Source organism: Anolis sagrei, chromosome 1 (assembly GCF_037176765.1).
Source record: "Anolis sagrei isolate rAnoSag1 chromosome 1, rAnoSag1.mat, whole genome shotgun sequence".
NCBI lineage: Eukaryota > Metazoa > Chordata > Lepidosauria > Squamata > Dactyloidae > Anolis > Anolis sagrei.
Window position 1 is genome coordinate 206434819 of NC_090021.1, and position 11186 is coordinate 206446004.

Here is an 11186-nt window from a genome sequence, read left to right on the forward strand (position 1 = left end):
ATAGAAGAAGAAGAAACAGTACCAAGAATTTCCAGGAAAAGGATTACCAATGTTATAGTAAACACCATAATACTGCTATATTAACTTATAATGTGCTGTACAAGGTATTACAAAGGGCATATGCTTATATACATATTGCATGTTGCATACAGCTCCTAATGTCTTCTCTAAAATGGACATAACATAACTGGAAAACATTAAAAATGGAGATTGAAAAAAGAGCAGCTAGAAGGATCAAGTAGCTGGAAGGCATACAAGAAAAGGAAAAAGTGTTTGGGTTTTTAAGTTTTAAAAGAGCATTTGAGAGGACATCACAGTGAATTGATTGGTTGATCTTGGATGATCTGCGCCGGGAGCTCGACAGGGGGAGTATGTCCCTGTTAGTGCTGCTGGACCTCTCAGCGGCCTTCGATACTGTCGACCACGGTATCCTTCTGCAACGCCTTGCGGGGATGGGTCTCGGAAGCACTGTTTTACGGTGGCTCCGGTCATTCCTGGAGGGCCGATCCCAGAAGGTGTTATTGGGGGACACCTGTTCAACCCCACAACCTTTGTCTTGTGGGGTTCCACAGGGTTGAATACTGTCCCCCATGCTGTTTAATATCTACATGAAGCCGCTGGGAGAGATCATCCGGAGTTTCGGGGTACGGTGTCATCTGTATGCAGATGATGTCCAACTCTGTCACTCCTTTCCACCTGCTACTAAGGAGGCTGTCGAGGTCCTGAACCGGTGCCTGGCCGCTGTAACCGTCTGGATGAGGGCGAACAAATTGAAATTGAATCCAGACAAGACAGAGGTACTCCTGGTCAGTCGCAAGGCCGAACAGGGTATAGGGTTACAGCCTGTGCTGGATGGGGTCGCACTCCCCTTGAAGGCGCAGGTTCGCAGCTTGGGTGTGATCCTGGACTCATCGCTGAGCCTGGAGCCCCAGGTCTCGGCGGTGACCAGGGGGAGCATTTGCACAGCTTAGGCTCGTGCACCAGCTGCGCCCGTACCTCGGGAAGACTTGGCCACGGTAGTCCACGCTCTGGTTACATCCCGTTTAGACTACTGCAATGATACTAACAGGAGCGGGACGCAGGGAGCATACAACGCCCTTGTTCTACCAGCTCCACTGGCTGTCGATTTGCTACCAGGCTCAATTCAAGGTGCTGGCGTTGGCCTATAAAGCCCTAAACGGTTCCGGCCCAAGATACCTATCTGACCGCATCTCAACCTACGAGCCCACCAGGACTTTGAGATCGTCCGGGGAGGCCCTGCTCTCGATCCCACCTGCCTCACAGGCACGCCTGGCAGGGACGAGAGACAGGGCCTTCTCCGTGGTGGCTCCTCGGCTGTGGAACACCCTTCCCATGGACATCAGACTGGCTCCTTCCCTGATGATATTCTACAGGAAACTAAAGACTTGGCTGTCCAAGAAGGCGCTCGAACAAGAAGTGCAATAATTGGTAATGACGACAGGAATGGAACAACGGAAAATGATACTGGATTGTGGTTTAGACGATGAGACGACGTGGAATGGCTTTTGTAGTATTGATGATGTTTTTTGATGATGATGTTTTTGGGTAATGCTGGACTGATTATTTTAGATTGTGTCTTGAATTTTGAACCTTGTTCTTTCTATGTTGTACACCGTAAACATTTCTTTGGCGATTTTTCATTTTTACATTTCTAACCCCAGTGACTGTGGAAGGATGACTGTATAGGTAAAGGTGAGAGAATACGGGGAACTTACACTAACTATGGCAAGAAGTGTTCATGAAACCATGATACTAACTTGGAGATTTTGAAACCAACTTTGAGATTTTGAGTAAATCACATTCTCTCAGCCTCTGGGGAAGTCAAAGTAATCTCCCTGTCCTGAACCCTGTGATATGGTCACCATAGTTTGGAAATGACTTGTTGGCATATAACAACATATAGAATCCTCTGTCAGAGACTCATCAAAATACAATGCCCAGAATTCCACAGGATTTTCCCATGACAATTAAAGTGGCATACAGTGCTGTTGCTATATAGTGTGAAAGGGCATCTTTGATCTCTAGAATGACTGCTTAAACCCTCATGACACAATACTGCAAAATAACCATCATATCTAAAGCAGTGGTTCTCAACCTGGTCCCCAGGTGTTATGGCCTACAACTCCCAGAAACCCCAGCCAGTTTTCCAGCTGTTAGGATTTCTGGGAGTTGAAGGCCAAAACATCTGGGGACCCACAGGTTGAGAACTATTGCATTAGAAAAGGGGGGGGGGGGGAGAAGAGAGAGATACACGAGATTCCTAAGCTGCTAATAACAGTAGAAAAAGGAACTGAGGCTGTTTCTGCCCATGAGCATTTATCCTGTATGGGGAGAGTGGGTGGGGCTACTGCCAAAATGTTTCTATCTGAGAGATCGCAAAGGTTTCAAAAAGCTGTGCGCAAGCTCAGAAGACCCACATGTGTGATTTCACAGACACCATGATGGAGAAGCTTCTAAATGAAAACTTCTTAAAGTGTGGGTCGCAATCTCAAATGAGGTCATCATAGCTTTATGCACACCACATCGAACACTGGTTGCACAACACAGACATGCCCCTTTCCATCTCTTCCACTTCTTCAACAGTCACACTGCATTCTGTAGCTACTAAATGTAGCTACCGAATGCTTTTCTGAATTCTGCCCATAACTTTTTGTATACCTGCTAACCTTTTATATACCACTCAGTATGATTATATATTTTTTAATCTTTGATGTATTGAATACTTCTTATATTTTAGAAAAAATATTCATTCTGGCTTTGAAATTTCTTCATTCTCTTACTCTACCTACTGCATATTATGTTCTCTCCTCACGTTCTCTGGCATACTTGGACTCTGTAAACCTCAGTAACTTTCTCAACTGCTTTCTATCACTCCCTTGTTCAATCTGTTTTTGTTTTTCAACATACAATTACTCTTTTCTTTATGTTGTTATCTGTCAATACATTTTGCATGGTTACTCTTTTCATCATGGCAACAAGCCTAACTCATGTGAAAAACTTTTCTCCAATGTAAAAGTGAAGGAGGCCAATTATTCTCCTATGGCACTCCAGTCCCAACTACTAAAATATTAAGAAACTAATGTGATCAGTAGAAATCCACTAAGATTACTTGCAACTTTTTTGCACAGAAACGTATATGGGACTGGAGAGAAGAAATATAATAATTATAGGCCACAGAATCTTGAGCTCCTGATTCTTTTGCCAAATAGTTTGCGAAAAACCCTGGCAGTTGATAGTTCTCAAAGAATGCGAAGGTCTATTCTTGCTAGCTCTAGTCACTGTATAATCTGATAATAGGTGTAAAAAGTATAATTCTGTTTTGTCAGATTCTTTCTACTATTAGATTTAGATTTTAGATACTCTGATCTTAACACAGGAATCATTTCACTTGCATAAATAGATAGAACTTGTTGAAGAGTGACTGTACCACCACTGAGAGCTCTGGTGATCAAAACAAGTACCATGGATCTCATCTCAAAATTAGTGTCGTAACCAAGATGAGTGAGCTGAAGAAGCCACACAGGTTGAATAAAGAATGACCCCAAAAACACCACCACACAGTCCAAAGTTGAGCTAGGTTCAGCACTTGCAGCACACTGAATTAAATCTTGGCTGAATTCTTTTGATGCTCATCAGGAATCCATTACACCTTGAAAGCGACTGATCGCAGTGTCTATATCTTCAGAGCAAGTGGTAGAAAAGAATAAGAGCCATTTATCTAATAGTAGAGTCAAATGCCCTGAAATCATGTGAACTCCTAACATCACTAGGACAATAGAGAAGACTTGAGAAGATGAGAGAAATACAACAGTACACTACATAAATTGTTATCAGTTGTAATCAAATAAAGAGAATTGCCTACGGGAGCATCAAAAGAAATTAGGATTTAGAGGAGGCAATTCCTAGCCCTGAAAACTTGCCTGAAGAAGTGGATGTTGTGTCAGAGTAAATTAAACAATGGCTTGAGAGACCAACACTGCTTGCATTTGTTTTCTATCTTAGGCAGGACAGACTATGGATACAGCCACTTTTTCTCATATAAAGTTTATCTTTTTTGATCCTCTGTCAGGGGAAGGGTATCCTACTTCCATGGATAAGGTTACCAACATGCTTTGGTGTTTTATTCAACATATAAATCATGTTATAAACACTAACCCCCCTCACCACCACACAAGTGATAGGGGAAAAATGGAACAGTGAAAACAGTTAAGAAAAAAATCAAGTATGAACGAACAGTCATCAGTTGAAATAAAAGTTAATCAACACAGCTGATTTAGGAAGAAAACAGTGACTATGATCAAGGAGGAACCACAAACAGTCGAATGACAGGGCATGCTCCGAAAAGTAGGCAAGTGCAGTTCTGTTCTTTTTTAAAAAAAATTCACCCTTAAAGTTGGTCTACAATACATGTAACAACTTTCTGCTCTATCGACACATATGTGCCTGTGATGGCCATAGTATGGTCTTAATTACAATTACAATTCATTGAGAGTGTTGTAAGTATGCCAGCCTTTCTCAACCTGCTTATCCCTAAAGGAACCCTTGAAACCATGTTCAAGTCTCAGGGAACCCCAGATAAATTAATAAATCAACAGCTCAAAGTAAGGGTTTTTTCCATTCAAAATCTCTTACTGTGCTTCTGGTTACCTCTCACAGAACTTAAGGATTTCTTGAAACCCCTATTGAGAAATTCTGCATTATGCTATTTAGTAGAACAACCAGTTAGATCCTCTTAACTAGAAAATATAAAACCAGCCAAGTGACTGTCAAAGACAACTCAAGCAGAATGTAACCAGTGAACATCTTCTTGACTTGTCATTAGATTGCCCAGCTAAAAGGTATTCCCGATAGACTAAGTTTCAGTATCAATGATATAACTCATGAAGCCTTCTTGCATCGATAGTGGCCTCAAATTTAGCTATTCAAACATTCAAATACTGCAAAGATTGCGAACAATGCCATTTGCCAAAGGCTACCATCCATTTTATTTTACATGACTGAAACAATGCCACTCTTAGGTTAATAAAAAAAACTGTATTTTATGGAAAAAGTCAATACCCTATAAAACCAAAAAATGTGAGAAAATGGCAGTATTAAAGATCTGAAGTTTCATTTAATAGGTTCATGTGGGGAAGACCAGTCAAAACAGCCCATCCTTTAAAAACTGGCCCAATAACCCTTTTTCTACACACACACACACACACGAATGTATAGTATAATATGTTGGTCTTTTCACGATGTTTGCCGCAGCTGAATACAACAAGTGAACTACCAGCAAAACTAGAACAACATTACAAACACCAGTGTTAGAGGAACAATGTACTGACATATTGACAGCTCAGCTTGAGTTGGTTCTGTGGTTCACGCAGAAAAAAGAAACTAGGATGCTTGCATAACCAAAAAACAAAACAAAAAGCTATGTTTGTTTACTTGAAATAAAACTTTCCCAATGTCAATGGCTCTCACTCTTGATTGAACCTGCATAAGAATCAACTGGCTTTCTTTGACTTGCCAGAATCAGATGTTGAATCAATTTGAGGGAGTGATTTCAATTCTGCTCTTTAAAAAAGTGGGCTTATAACACAACATCACTGTAATTCTCAAGGCATTTATTGTACAGTTCTATTAATGACAAAATAACCTAGAGTATATGGCTTAAGTACTTGCAATCAAAGATGTGATTTCTAAGAAAGCATTTCAAAAATTATGGTGACACCTGGCTTAAACCATTTTAGTGTTAAAACTAGTTATTTTCTTGTACATGTGAAGCTTTCATGCCTTCGTAACATATGTAAGGTTCTTAAGCAAGTAGGCTACTTTCTCAATCAAAATCTTACACAAATCTACTACGGAGCAGTGGTTCTCCATCTTTGGTCTCCAGATATTTTGGTCTAACTTCCAGATTCCATGACTATTGGCTATACTTACTGTGGTTTCTTGAAGTTGAGGCCCAAATGTTTTAGAAAACCAAGGACTGATAACTACTATAATAGGCTATCTGTTTCTGTCTACCCAGAAATGCAGGTACTAAGCAGAAACATCTTGACAAGAGCATGCCCTAACACCTAGCTACAGCTCTTCAAGAGCTTGCATGTGCATTTTAGTTCCAATAATCTATTTACAGAAATATCCAGATGTATATATTGCATTGTAGAAATGGAAGACACAATTAAGCTTTAAAATGAATAATGCCATGGGTTTTGAAAGTACTCACTGTATTCTACTATTTTGTTTTATACCTGGTTAGCAGCAAGTCAGTTATCACACATTATTACTGAAATCCATTAAATATTTCAATATGTTAATGGGTTACAAGTATTATAAACAAATAAATATTAAACATAATTATAGGACACATTCTGTGTAGTTCATGGAGGTTTCCTCTGAAGTATGCATTTGTAGAATTTTAGTATTAAACCCTGATCGTGTACCCATCCACTTGAAATGAAATCTGCTAAAGTAATTTCTACTGAACTTGAAATGGCTAACACTAGAAATTAATTCCCTTCAAGTGTAAAATATAAATAAAAATGCTGATTTCTATACTCAAAAGATAAACTTCAGGTCTATAACGATTTTGCTGAATATATTATATTTCTATCCTTTGAACTAGTCAGTCATTTAAAAATCAAAATAATTCCCCCTGTATGTCAATGAGTCCTATTTGGGTCAAGAACGGACTGTAAGTCAGGTTAATATTTGAATGTATACATGCAAACCTAACTTGCATTTCTCCGTGTGTGATAACCCTCATAAAAAAAAGAAAGAATCCATGAAACATTATTTTAAAACATGATCTCAGAACTAGTCTTACCTGGAAGCTTCTGCTTTTATTAACACTGAAAAGCTAACAGGCATCCATATAAAAGAAATATTCCTTCATACACTGCTCTTCTCTGTTAATCAGAGAGCATTATACCTTGATTTCCTACTCTGAATACTAAAGGCAAACAGTTCTTCAAAGATATAGTTCAAGCTTTACTACAATGTTTGCATTCATGTTCTCTCCCACATTTGCTGATAAAAAACAATTTCTGACTTGACCAAAAGATCTTATTTTATTTTGCCATCTAGATTTGAATAATTTGCCTATAAATTATGTTATCAGTGATTATTTTCAGAATGCAGCAACTGTGTGTCGAGTTCAATTCAGACATTATAGCAAGGAAGGAGCACATCTCTAGTTGCACGCTTCTGATTTTCTGGGCCTATTGAAATGCATAGGCCATCTGTGCATATATCACAGTACAAACACATCTTACAGGCTTTAGTAAATGGACAGCACAATATCCTCTCACTTTAAACAAATTATTTCAGAATAAAAACAAAAAGACCCGCAACTGAAACCACCCAAGCTGCTCCAAAGGTGTTTAGTAACCAACAATATATTTTCCAAGTTCCTTTTTCTACTCTGACAACTCAGAACCAAATATATACTTTCAAAGTGGTCAAGCGAAAGAAAATGACACAAATTAAATGGGAGTTCTACATGTGGGACTGAGAATTTTAATTCTCAGCATCAAATAAGCAAATGTGATGCTTAACTAAAGGGAAATTACAATTTTTAAACCATTTCTGTGACGCTATAATATTGAGAATATTTCAATCTTTATTATTTTTATTATCCTTAACGAATTTCATATAATAATAATAATTCTTGAGTAGTTTTTGTAAGTGAAGTAACAAAAAATGAAAATCTTACATAGATACAGAAATAGAAGCATTAAAAAGGAAACTGTTTTCATTTCAATAGCTAATATTCATAACAAAATATTCCAACAGCACTTCAGAAATAAAAAAAAATTCTATGTCATATTTTGATTTGTTCACACAGTATATCATCTAGATATCAGCAACTGAATACATAATTCTTTTAAAAGAAAACCACATATGTACTATTAATAATACAAACTTCCTTGTATCACCAAAACTGATATTATTATTAAAGGAAAAAAAAACCAATGCATACACCAGTCAATACCATACATTTCCTGCTTTTACTATAAAGATAAAATCATACTTTTAAAAAAAATACTCATGCCAGTAAATAGTTTACACTTCCTGATATCACTAAAAAGTGACAAAGGTATTTCTATTAATGCACATCAGATAATAGGCTAAACTTCCTGATATATTCAAAACAGATACAATTATTCCTTAAAAACATATACATAACACAAGTAAATAGCATACACATTCTGAAATCACCAAAATTGATACTATAATAATTTATATGTTTTTAAAAAGAAAACCACAAATACACTAGTCAACAGTGTAAATGTCCTATCACTAACACTGAGAAAATGATTCCTTTTAAAAAAAAACCCTATACATACACTAGCTAACAGTAACTTCCTGATATCACAGCAGATACAATTATTCCTTTAAAACAGTGGTCTGCAACCTTTTTTTGACTAGGGACCACTCTGTACCAAAAGGGTTACAAATCAGTTTTCAATCAACTTTAGATTTGGTTTGGTTATTTGGGGTACTGATTCAGAAAACTGCATTGGATAGACTACATCAGCTCTAGTTTCGGAGACAGAACATATGCCATCCAGTAGTCTCCATCTCTTCACACACAGAAAACTATATTTAATAATCCAGAGCTGCTGTGGTCTATCCAATGCAATTTTCTGAATCAGCACCCCAAATAACCCCAGGAACATGCCTGAAAACAAAGACACCAAGAAAAAATTTTTTTGGGGGGTGTGTGTTATTATCCAGTAACGGTAGGGCCACAGACCATATTTAATTTATTGCGGACCACTGGTGGTCCACGGACTACAGGTTGGGAACCACTGCTTTTAAACCTACACACACACACACACTACTCAATAGCCTAAACTTCCTACTATCACCAAATTTGATAAAATTCTTATTTTTAACACACACCCATATATCAGTCAATAGAAATCTGTGAGACATTTATGTATACCAGAAAGAAAACGTAAAGATCAAAAGAAAAAGAAAAGAAACTAAAAAACAATACCACAATACTCTGACACCAGACTGTATGTGATAAGGAATAAACGAATCCAAGAGAGAACATGAGATCCAAGAGAGACCATGAGAACATGAGATACACCAGTCAATAGAAATCTGTGAGACTTTTATGTATATCAGAAAAAAGGCATGGAAGACCATAAGAGAGCGAAAAGAAACCATCACCAACAACAACAAAAAACACCACCACACTAATCTGACCCCGGACTATATCTGATAAGTAACAAACGAATCCAAGAGAGACCATGAGACCATGAGATTTCCTTCTATCTAAGTATCACCAAAACTGATACAATGATTCTATTTTCAAAGAAAATCACACACATACGCAACAGTCAATCTGTGGGACCTTTGTGTATATCAGAAACAAGACACCATGCAAACAACAACCACTGGCACCAAATAATAATAAGATATAAAAGAAAAGAAACAAAAAAAAAAAACCCGGACACCACATTCTTCTGACATCAGACTATATCTGATAAGGAATAAACAAATACAAGGGAGAACATGAGATTTACTTCTATCCAAGTATCACCAAAACTGATACAATTATTCTATTTTCAAAGTAACCCTCCCCCCCTACACACATACTAGTCAATCTGTGAGAAACAACACACCATGCAAACAACAACCACTGGCACCAAATAATAATAATAGGAAGAAATAAAAGCAAAGAAACAAAAAAATGACACCACAATCTTCGGACATCAGACTATATCTGATAAGGAATAAACAAATCCAAGAGAGAGCATGAGATTTCCCACTAAAACTGATACAATTATTATTATAATGTATTTTACATTACATATAATATGACTAATAATATTACAATACAATAGTATCGTAAAATATAGTAATATATAATAGTGATATTGTACTATGCAAATAATATAATATAGTGTATATGTGTGTGTGTATATATGTATATGTGTGTGTGTGTATCTTGTAAGCTGCTCTGATTCCTCTTTTGGGTGAGAAGGGTGGCCTATAAATGTCGTAAATAAATTAATATTTTCAAAGAAAACCACACACACACACACACACTCCAGTCAATCTGTGAGACGTTTGTGTGTATCAGAATAAAGACACCATGCAAATAACAACCACTGGAAACAAATAAGAAGAACAAGAAGAAGAAGAAATAAAACCAAGAGAGAACATAATAATAATAATAATAAGAAGAAGAAGAAGAAATAAAACCAAGAGAGAACATGAGATCTTTCTCTCTATCCAAGTAGTCAGCAAACACTGTCATCTTACCAATCAGACCTAACATTGGCACCTCTCAATCTGCCACTCTAAAGAAAAACAAGCCACACTTCCCCCACTAAAAATAGCCAAGAGAGAGTAATAATAATAATAATGATACTGTTTCCAGTTGGGGTGATATGAGGGGAAGAGGCAGTCAGGCTGCCCTGCTTGGGGAGGGATCTGCAATGGTGGGGTGGGAGTCCCTGCCCGCCTGCCTGACCTCCCTTCCTCCCCCCCCCCCCCCCCGAGGGATAAGGCAGGCTTACCTTGGCTGCACCCCACTTTTATTTCCTCTCCTGGAGCAGTGGAGGGAGAGAGACACACAAAGGGTAATAAAGGGGGAGGAGGGGAGAGCAGAGGGGTGGGAGAGAGAGAGAGAGAGGCAGAGGCTGCTCCTGCCTGTGCCTTCAGCCAGGGCCACAAGCAGTGGCAGCAGCCTCAGAGAAGGAAGGCAGGCAGGCAGGAAGGCAGGCAGGAGCCCTTGCTGTGCTGCTAAGAGGCTTTGGGTCCCTTTCCTCCCTGCCCTGACGGCCGAAGCGGGGGAAGAAACTCTCCTTTCCTCAATCTCTATCTCTCTCTCTCTCTCTGGGGCTGAGGGAGAAACTCAATCCCCTCTCATCAGCCCAAGCCCTCCTCCCCTCAGCGCCAGCCCCGCCGGGCGGAATGAGTGCTCTGCCCCTTTAACAATATAAATAAAGGGTGGCCCCGAGTCTCCCCCTCTCCCTCCTCCTCCTCCTCCTCTCTCTCTTCTTCATCATCAGCTGCTGCTGCTGCTGAGGGCTCTCTCTGGCTGGGAGGAAGATGGGAGGCTGTCACTGCGCATGCGCCCCAGGAGAGCTTGCTGGGTCGGAGGGAGGGAGGGGAAGAAAGAGGGCGCTCCCGTCATGCAGCGCGGAGGGGCGAGA

General features: G+C 39.0%; 1 protein-coding gene across 3 annotated transcripts in view; it reads right to left on the reverse strand.

Moving 5' to 3' along the window:
* The window catches only part of MBD5 (methyl-CpG binding domain protein 5), a 132877-nt gene extending 121736 nt beyond the window's left edge, over positions 1 to 11141 (reverse strand). For 2 of the 3 annotated variants that reach the window (XM_060776412.2, XM_067472663.1), the window contains exon 1: positions 10548 to 11141. The gene's annotated coding sequence lies outside the window, so the exon portion shown is untranslated. The remainder of the gene's footprint in view (positions 1 to 10547) is intronic. The other variant, XM_060776420.2, reaches the window with a different exon arrangement.
* Between the last annotated feature and the right edge of the window lie 45 nt (positions 11142 to 11186).